Genomic DNA, 8602 nt, shown 5'->3' with positions numbered 1-8602 from the left:
GATTGTGATGAGGTCCCTGAAGCTACATCCCTGTCTAACTGCCTCATTCTCCAGCCCTACCCTCCATCTACCATAGTGTCCCTGAGTTCCACCCAGGCTCAACCACTTACTGTCTCCCGCATATAATCTTTCATAACTCTCTGCACATGTTCTTCTCTCTTCCCTATTTTTACTCTTCAAAAACCCCGATTCTAATTTTTTTATTTAACTTAATTTATGCCTTCAGTATTAGATTTTCTCTGCCAATGGAGAAAGGTGAGCACAAAATCAGCTGTTTTTCTAACACTTTCTACATAACTCACTTTAGAGTACATGTCTTAATTCAATGCTTATCTTGACCTTCTTCCTAACCTACCATTGTGACTTCTTCTAGGACATGATTTATGTCCAATTATTTTTCACCAGGACTTAGTATTGGCTAGGAAAATGCAGTTGCTCGACCAATAGTTATTGAGGTGAATGAACCCAAGAACCTCAGTTTGCAGACTCACAGCTGAAACCAATTCTGCTTTCGTTTATTATAGGATTTTTTTGTTTGTTTCAAAGATAAACTTTAATAATTGTAGTATCTGTAGCCACAGGCATGTAGATACCTCCTACCAGCTTTAGGCAGCCCACTTTTCAGTGAGCTACATTTTCCCCCTAGTAATTATGGATGCCTTTTTTTACCCCTTAAACCCTCTGGCCCTCCCAATTATTGATGGTGTTATACAGCTGTATAATCAGCCTAGACGATGAACTGTCAGCAGTTACAATTTTAATGCAAATTATTTCTTTATCCACAGGTCTGGGCTGTATGTTTTCCAAGGGATAGTGCAGGATAAGGAACAAAGAGTCTTTTCTAGTGAAGTATATTATGTAGTTTTATATACACTAATTTCTGATGTTGACTTAGGAAATATCCAAATCTGTAGAGAATTTTTATGAGTTTATTTAAGCCAAGCTGAGAACATGCTGAGAAGTAATATCTCAAATGCTCTGCTAAATGACGATTTTGCAATTCATTGCATACTTATGGAATTAAGGAGGGAATGTAAGGAAGATTACAGGAAAGTGTGAGAAAGCAAGAAGGGAAAATCTCTATGATTGGATTAGAGGAGAATTAACAAGACTATGTGCTCCCTTGAGGGTGGTTATTCCTCTTAGGGGTCTGAAAAAGATGATTACTCTAGAATTTCAAAGCTGGGCTAGCCCAAATGCACAAGAACAATGGACAGGGCTTGCTTAAGGCAAAGATACACCTTTCACTAAAGAAGTTATAGGCCTGGGAAATGATTACCCACCATGACCTGCCCAGTTAGGAATTTATGATCAGATCACCCTATGGGTTTATTTTCAGTCACAGAACTTGTCAGATTTATTATATAGCTCCTTTTTCATTCACACTGATCTTACACACAAATATGTGTGCATCCTGGAAGTGTTAACAAAATAGTTCTGACCTAATCATGCTTAAAACACAAGGAGTATATCCCAACTTTAAATTTAATAAACACTCCTAATCCGATTCTGCCCTGACCCTGTAATTTCACACTAAAGCCACTTAATTTCTTTGAGTTTCAGTTTATACCATTAAGAAAATGGTTTTTTTACAACTAAAATGAATCTAGGACTGTGGAAGAACAGAGCGGGAAATCAGGACTTGAGCCTTCAATACCAAAGTCTCCTGCCTCACCCCAAAATATATCTGTAGACAAAAATGGGACCCTGCAATAAATTTAACTTAAAGCAAACTCACAGGTAATCTGATCATAAATTCTTAACTGGGCAAGAAAAGATCTGAACAAGACATGAAACCTGAATATCTTGGGGAAAAAGTTGGGGGCTGCCATCAAAGAGGTCTTTCAGGCAGATAAATTAAACCAGTTCTTTAAATGGCTATATTTGGCTGTAATGCAATTGCGCATGATTTATAAGCAGGTGACTTTAATGACTGTACATTATTAATATTTTCACGCAGTCAGGTCTTTCAGGTGTTAGTTATTGAAGGAAAAGAAGAAAATGAGATATGCATAAAGCTGCTCTGAAGCTGTTCTAAAGATCTATATAGATTGAGGGGTCTAATTTCATCGGTCCTCCATCTATGAGTGTTACTACCTCTTATCCAGCTCATAATAGCTAGGAGATACCAAAGGCTCCTAAGTTTTCTTTCCCCTTCCTGTTCCAAGAGCTCATACATGCAGATGCTGAGTAATCAGTCCCAACTGTCACCCCCATATTGACTGAAATTACAACATGCAGAAATTAATTTCATTTATTAAGCAAGTAGGAAGGAGATATCAGGCAGTTACAACTTAAAATTAATTCATTCAATTAGATCCCTCCTAACTCTTTGTTGAAATAAATATACTATGAATTTGATAGTTTTCATGAATGGAGAAGAATTGATAAAAATTTTGGAAAGAAGGGTGGAACAGGAAGAAGTGCCACAGGGAGAGTAGCCAGGGGGCAATGAGAAATTCAGAAATCCTAGGTTATTTCTCCAACCTTGACAATGGCATCAATATTGCATATGTATGAGTGCTAAAGCAGAAAAATAAATTGGGTATAAGAAGCGACTACAATGGTACTGCTTGGGGAGAAGATGTATAGATAGATGTAGATTATAGATGATAGAGACAGAAACAGAGAGAGATATTGGCTTAACAGTATCCCAACCAATGGCTTCCCAACCAATGGCTGCCAATACTAAACCCTTTAGGTTTCATCCTCAAAGAGACTGGGGATGGGGGTTGTTGCTAGGGCAGCCGAAGCCCTCATGTGAAAGATGTTGGAATACACTGGGTTAGAACACAAACTTTGTAGTCAAAAAAATATGGCTCTGCTTGTTTATCCGCTATGTGATCTCAGGTAAGCAAGTTAACATCTCTGAATGTTTCAATTTCATGCATGTAAATAGAGTCATAAGTATTAAGCGAAGTTAACTATGTGAAAGGCTTAGTAGGGTTTCAGACTCATACAGGAACTTATGGAAGGATAATTGGCTAATTCAAACTATTAGAAACACTTACAACTATAATATACCAGTGAAGTATAAAACTATTCTAGTTTTTCATACATTTGATTTTTTTTTTTTTTTTTTTACCATGTAAAACTATAAGTCAGATCTGGGAACTGCTCTAGGAGATAACCTGATGCTGTGCAAAAAAAAAAAAAAAAAAATCCAAAAACTTCCTTGCCAGCAGCCCTATGGGGACCTCAGTTTTATTCCAGACACCAAGAGTTAATTGCAGGGATACAAAAGCTAAAATGGCAGTTTATCTTTAAATTGTATTTTGGTCAGTAAAACAATCTCATTAAAGGTTGAAAATGTATTTGTCATCTAAATAAAATGTTTATGTATCTTTATCATTGCCTCTACTATAGAGATTCAATTCTGCAACATTATCTTATTTTTTTCCAGATTTTAATATAAAAAAAAAAAACAGAATTATGATTGGTTTCCTTTAATAGATTCTAAAAACAGTTCTCTAGGCTCTGGTCATTAGCGGACTAAGAAAGTTTGGAGGTAGCTTTCATCATTCTTTCAATGTATTTTATCCTCAAGCCCTCCTATATACTGTGGGTAGAAATGCAATTTAACCTAATTACAGAGGCGCTGACAGAAGAATGAAAAAGTTGAGCTAGTTCTCTCTTGAGGGAGCAATAATAAAATCTCAACTTGAAAAGTGCCTAAAATAAGACTTAGTCCATGTAAGCAGAAGAAAATTCACCACAGTATGCAAAATGTTATCAAAAATTTGCAAATATCACTCCTATTTTATATATTTCATTTCTACCCTCAGGAAAATTCCACTGTAGACCACTGCTACTAAAATAATTTTCTTTCTAGAAGCTGTTAGTATCTATTCCAATTCTAGAGAAAACAGTGTTCTCCTATGCCAGATTTGTATACAAACTGTTAGAAAATCTCAGAATAAAGCAAGCAATACGTTTTCCAGCAACAATTTCTGGAGTGCTTGCTCCTCCATGAGGCTTCGAAGAGACCTTCTAGAACTCATAAATTTAGTCTTAAAGAATATTCTTGCTACATAGCTCTCTATCAAGTCAACTACAAGGAGCTTCTGCTTTCATAGAAAGTACACTGTATAAAAATTGAGACTTCACTTTAAAATTCCTAATGGGTTAGTCAAAAACCTTTTAATGACTATAAGGATATAATTATAGTTAGTCATACAGTTTGTGGATAAAAACAGAAGTGATATTCTCAGTTTTAATTCTGAACAGAGTAGATGAGGAAGTAACTTTTAAACAATTGCACAGTGGACAGAAACAAAATATGTGAAAAAGAATAAAACCTTTTTCTGTTTTTCCAAGTAGGCCAATAAAGAAGCATATTTTAGATCAGACCAATATTTCTCTTCACAAAGTACATTGATAAGAAAGCTGGAAAACTTCAAAGCATAAAGTCACATAAATCAGAAAGTGTTTAAAGTATAAAACTTTCAATTTCTTTAGTGTTACTCCCTAAACCCCAGTTAGGAATATGAGTTGAGTACTCTATAAAACTAAAACACTGCAAAAACTGACCTAGAGTTTCTCTTTTAGCCGAACACTGGGAGATAGGTCCAAAGCACTGAGCCACAGAGAAAGTACTCATCCAAAAAGACTAATTCAAAAAGGTATTAGCATTATGGATGTGTCCTGTGGCCATTTAATAAAGAGAGACTTGAGGAAATGAAAAATAATTTATCCAGTTATAGAGGTCCACCAAAATACAATATATTATAAATTCATTTCCCTTGAAGCAGAGACAGTTGGCTATTTCTGTTTTTTCCATAACTAGGCTACTGAACAACTACAAACAAGACAATCTATGAAAAATCAAGAGCTTTCAAGAAGCTCTTGAAGAAATGAATGAATGAATGATGGTTAAGGATTTCTCCAGTTTTCCCCTCCAAAACATTGAAAATGGACCACCTTGGAGATTAACCAAACTGCCATTAAGGTGCCCGTGACATTTCACTTATTCAAAGGTACTAGGTAGGGAAGCAAGTAGTTGGTCCCAGAAACCAGAGATTTAATGGATTGTGATCTGAAAAACACTGCAAAAGGCTACCTTCACCCAATTTTATCTGTAAAACTCTCCTGGCATAGAAGTTAAAACACTCATTCATAGGGTCATCTCTTTGATTTAAGGTTTGGTCTGCATAAGTTATCTAATAAAATATAAATGTATTCCTTGAAAGAGAATAAACAAAAACATCCACTGACAGAATAACTTATAAATCCATATCTCAAATTAACAAAGAGGTGAACTGACTACTGAAGGAATGGAATAGGAGAAAACAGATTTTAGAGGTTAGAAACTGTAAACTTAAAAACATAAACTGAGAATAGCTGAGAAGAGGGGATTGTGGATAGATAATAAAATGTTTTGGAAAACCAGACGGCTATCTGTATCAGGGCCTTGAGACTTGGGTTGAAGAGGGGCAGATGAATAAAAAGAGGAAAGTCTTAGGCAATTTTGGCCTTTTCACCTTTTTTCCTAAGAATAGTCCTAAGTAGTGAGGTATAAGTTAGGGCAGAGTCAAATAGAATTTTTTTTCCTACCTCTATCTCAGGCCCCACAGTACAACTTTCTCTTCTTCTTTTTCTTTCTTCCCTTCATTTTCCTGTTACTACCCCTTGCTAACATGTTGTTTCATATAATAATATATTTTCTACATTAAGTTCTCATTTTGTTCCAGGAATTGCTTGAAGAATTTTTCATGCCTTATCTAATGCTCATATAAACCCTCAGAAATTATAACAATGTTTAAGAATTAGAGAATAATATGATTACATTATTTGACAGATGAAATTGAGAAGGATATACCACACCTCATAAATTTCTTGGGCAGATTAAATAAGATGATGTATTGAGAAAGGTGCTCAATCAATACCATTTCCTTCTGTTTACCTCACCTTCATTCTTGTGACTGTCTTTTGGTGATTGTGAAGTCCACTGTCCAATAGCTTATCAAGTCAGGCTAATTCCTGCATAGCATAGACTTTTATATCTCATACTGGTTGCATTATCTTCTATTACCTTCTTCAGTTGAAAATCAGTTCAGACCCTCAGCTTCATCTCTTAGTGACAGCGTGTGCTATTGCTAGAAAATTTTGCTCTGAGGAGACAAAATCTGAAAGCATCTTTAACCATCCTCCCTCCCTCCATTATAAAACTTCACTGACTCATCTGGTGTCCCAGGGTGTTCACTGGAATGTTAAATTCTATTACAGAAGATCTATTATAAGGAAGATCAAACATCATTGGAGCTCCCATTGCCCAGAGTTCAGCATAGATCCAGTATATAGTAGGCATGTCATATTTTTGAATGGATAAAGAAATTATCCATTGGAGTTCTTTATGACATGGCAGAGTGAGAGATGTCTCCAGATCTCTCCCCTTGAAATAACAATATGCTGAACATCTAAAACTCAGCAAATAACACCCAACCTACACACAAGCACATGTGAGTGAGTGATCTGCGCAAAAGAGCTACCAGAGGTCAGAACTATGGGAGTCAGGCAGCATAACTTGGGAGGAACAAAGAAGCTACCTCTCGCAGCCAGATCTCCCTGCAGGAGCGGGGAGGAGAAAGTGTGGCAGGTTCCCTGAATAGCTCTGCCTCAGAGATCTGTGAGCTCCACGCAGTAGTAGAGCCCAGGGATTAGAGCAGAAAGCAAAATGGAGATGGCAGAGAAGCAACAGCTGATTATTACCAGGCACGGTTGCAAAATACCAGGATGAGCCACAACGACTCTCATCCTTCAACCCATAACCTCCAAAACCAAACACCGCAGAGCCCCAGGAAAAAGTCCTGAGCAAATGCTACCAAAACTTTTGCTAACACTGAAACGGACTGAGACTGAGGGTAGGGATCATGATTGAATATTTATAAGAAAAAGAAAGGCATTATTAAGGCTCAAAGCAGGGATCCAAGAGGCTTAAATGCCACCTATTGGAAACCAAAAGGAAAACACCTTCTAAGCAACAGACTAAAGAGAGACCTTTATATAATAAATTATCTTGAAAAAACAAAGAAACAAACAAACAAAAAAAAAAAACAGAATATACTTCTATTAATGCCCAGGTGGAGAAATATTCCATTAAACACCATGAACAACCAAAGCGACAAGGCAGCTCAGAAAGAAAGAGAAAAATCTCCAGAAAATAAGTTTAAAGACATAGAAATATGTGACTTAAATGACAGAGAATTCAGGATGTTACTTCTGAAAGAACTCAGTGAGATCCAAAATAATTCAAATCAACAAGTACAAATTAGTAGCTGATAGACTGTCACAGGGATGGGGAGCATGGCATAGGGAATGCAGTTGGCATTAATATGTTGGCTAGGTGGAGGCCCAGAGAAGAAAGGGAACAATTGGGAGGATGGTTTTATGAACTGTATAGATGTCTAATGAATGTACTGTATAATTGAAAATAATTAAAATAAATTAATTAATTTAAAAAAATTCAAGAAGCTGAAAAAACAACTAGATCAGCAGAATGAGTTTTTTTGACAAGGAGACTGGAACCCTAAAAAAGAACCAAATAGAACTTCCGGAGATGAAGAACACACTAAAAGAGATAACAGAATGAAATAGCAAGCTTGGAAAATAGAGTAGACCAAATGGGGGAAAAAATAAGTGATATGAAAGACAGAAATGTATAAATAATTCAGAAGGAAGAGAGAGACTAAAGAATTAAAAATAATGAAAGACAAATACAAGAACTAGCTGATGCCATCAGGAAAGGAAAGATAAGAATAATGGGTATTCCAGGAGGAGAGAAAAAAGGCAGGGATCAGAGAGCATTTTCAGACAAATAGTTGATGAGAATTTCCCAAATCTAAGAAATGAGCTGGAGTTTGGAATTCAAAAAATCAATAGAACACCAATTATATCAAATTAAAAAGGCCTTCTCCAAGACATATTGTATTAAAATTATTAAATATTAATGACAAAGAAAGAATTCTCAGGGCAGCTAGGGAAAAGTAGACGGTAACCTACAAAGAAAAACCCATTAGATTATTGTCGGACTTCTCAGCACAAACCTTACAAGCCAGAAAGGAGTGGAATCAAATATTCAAACCATTAAATGAAAGGAATTACCAGCTAAGAATAATGTATCCAGCGAAGCTCTCCTTCAGATATGAAGGAGAAATCAAGACCTTTTCGGACATACAAAAATTAAGGAAATTCTCCACTATGAGGCCTGCATTACAGGAAATATTGAAAGGAGTCAATCCACTTAAAATAAAATGAAAAAAAAAAAAAAACTATGAGTAAGGCAACTAGCAGACAGAAACAGAGCAGTGCAATCCTTATTAAGAACATGGTATTACAGTTTAAACAAAAAGAAGAGATTTGCTATTGCAAGATAGCAATGAATATTCAGCATACATAGGGACAAACTGAGACAACAATAATAGAAAAAGGGAAGATTCAAAGATCCAAATTAGCAAAGGGAATGGAGATAAGGCATGCACAGAAGAAAATGGACAACTGTATATAAATAACTATCTTTTACATATTTGTAACAGTAACCACACGCAAAAGATTCAGAACTGAAGTACATAACATAAAACAAGAAGGACCAGAAGGAAAAGACACA

This window comes from Pteropus vampyrus, unplaced genomic scaffold, assembly GCF_000151845.1.
Source record: "Pteropus vampyrus isolate Shadow unplaced genomic scaffold, Pvam_2.0 Scaffold102, whole genome shotgun sequence".
Lineage (NCBI taxonomy): Eukaryota > Metazoa > Chordata > Mammalia > Chiroptera > Pteropodidae > Pteropus > Pteropus vampyrus.
Note: the sequence above shows the minus strand (reverse complement) of the source record.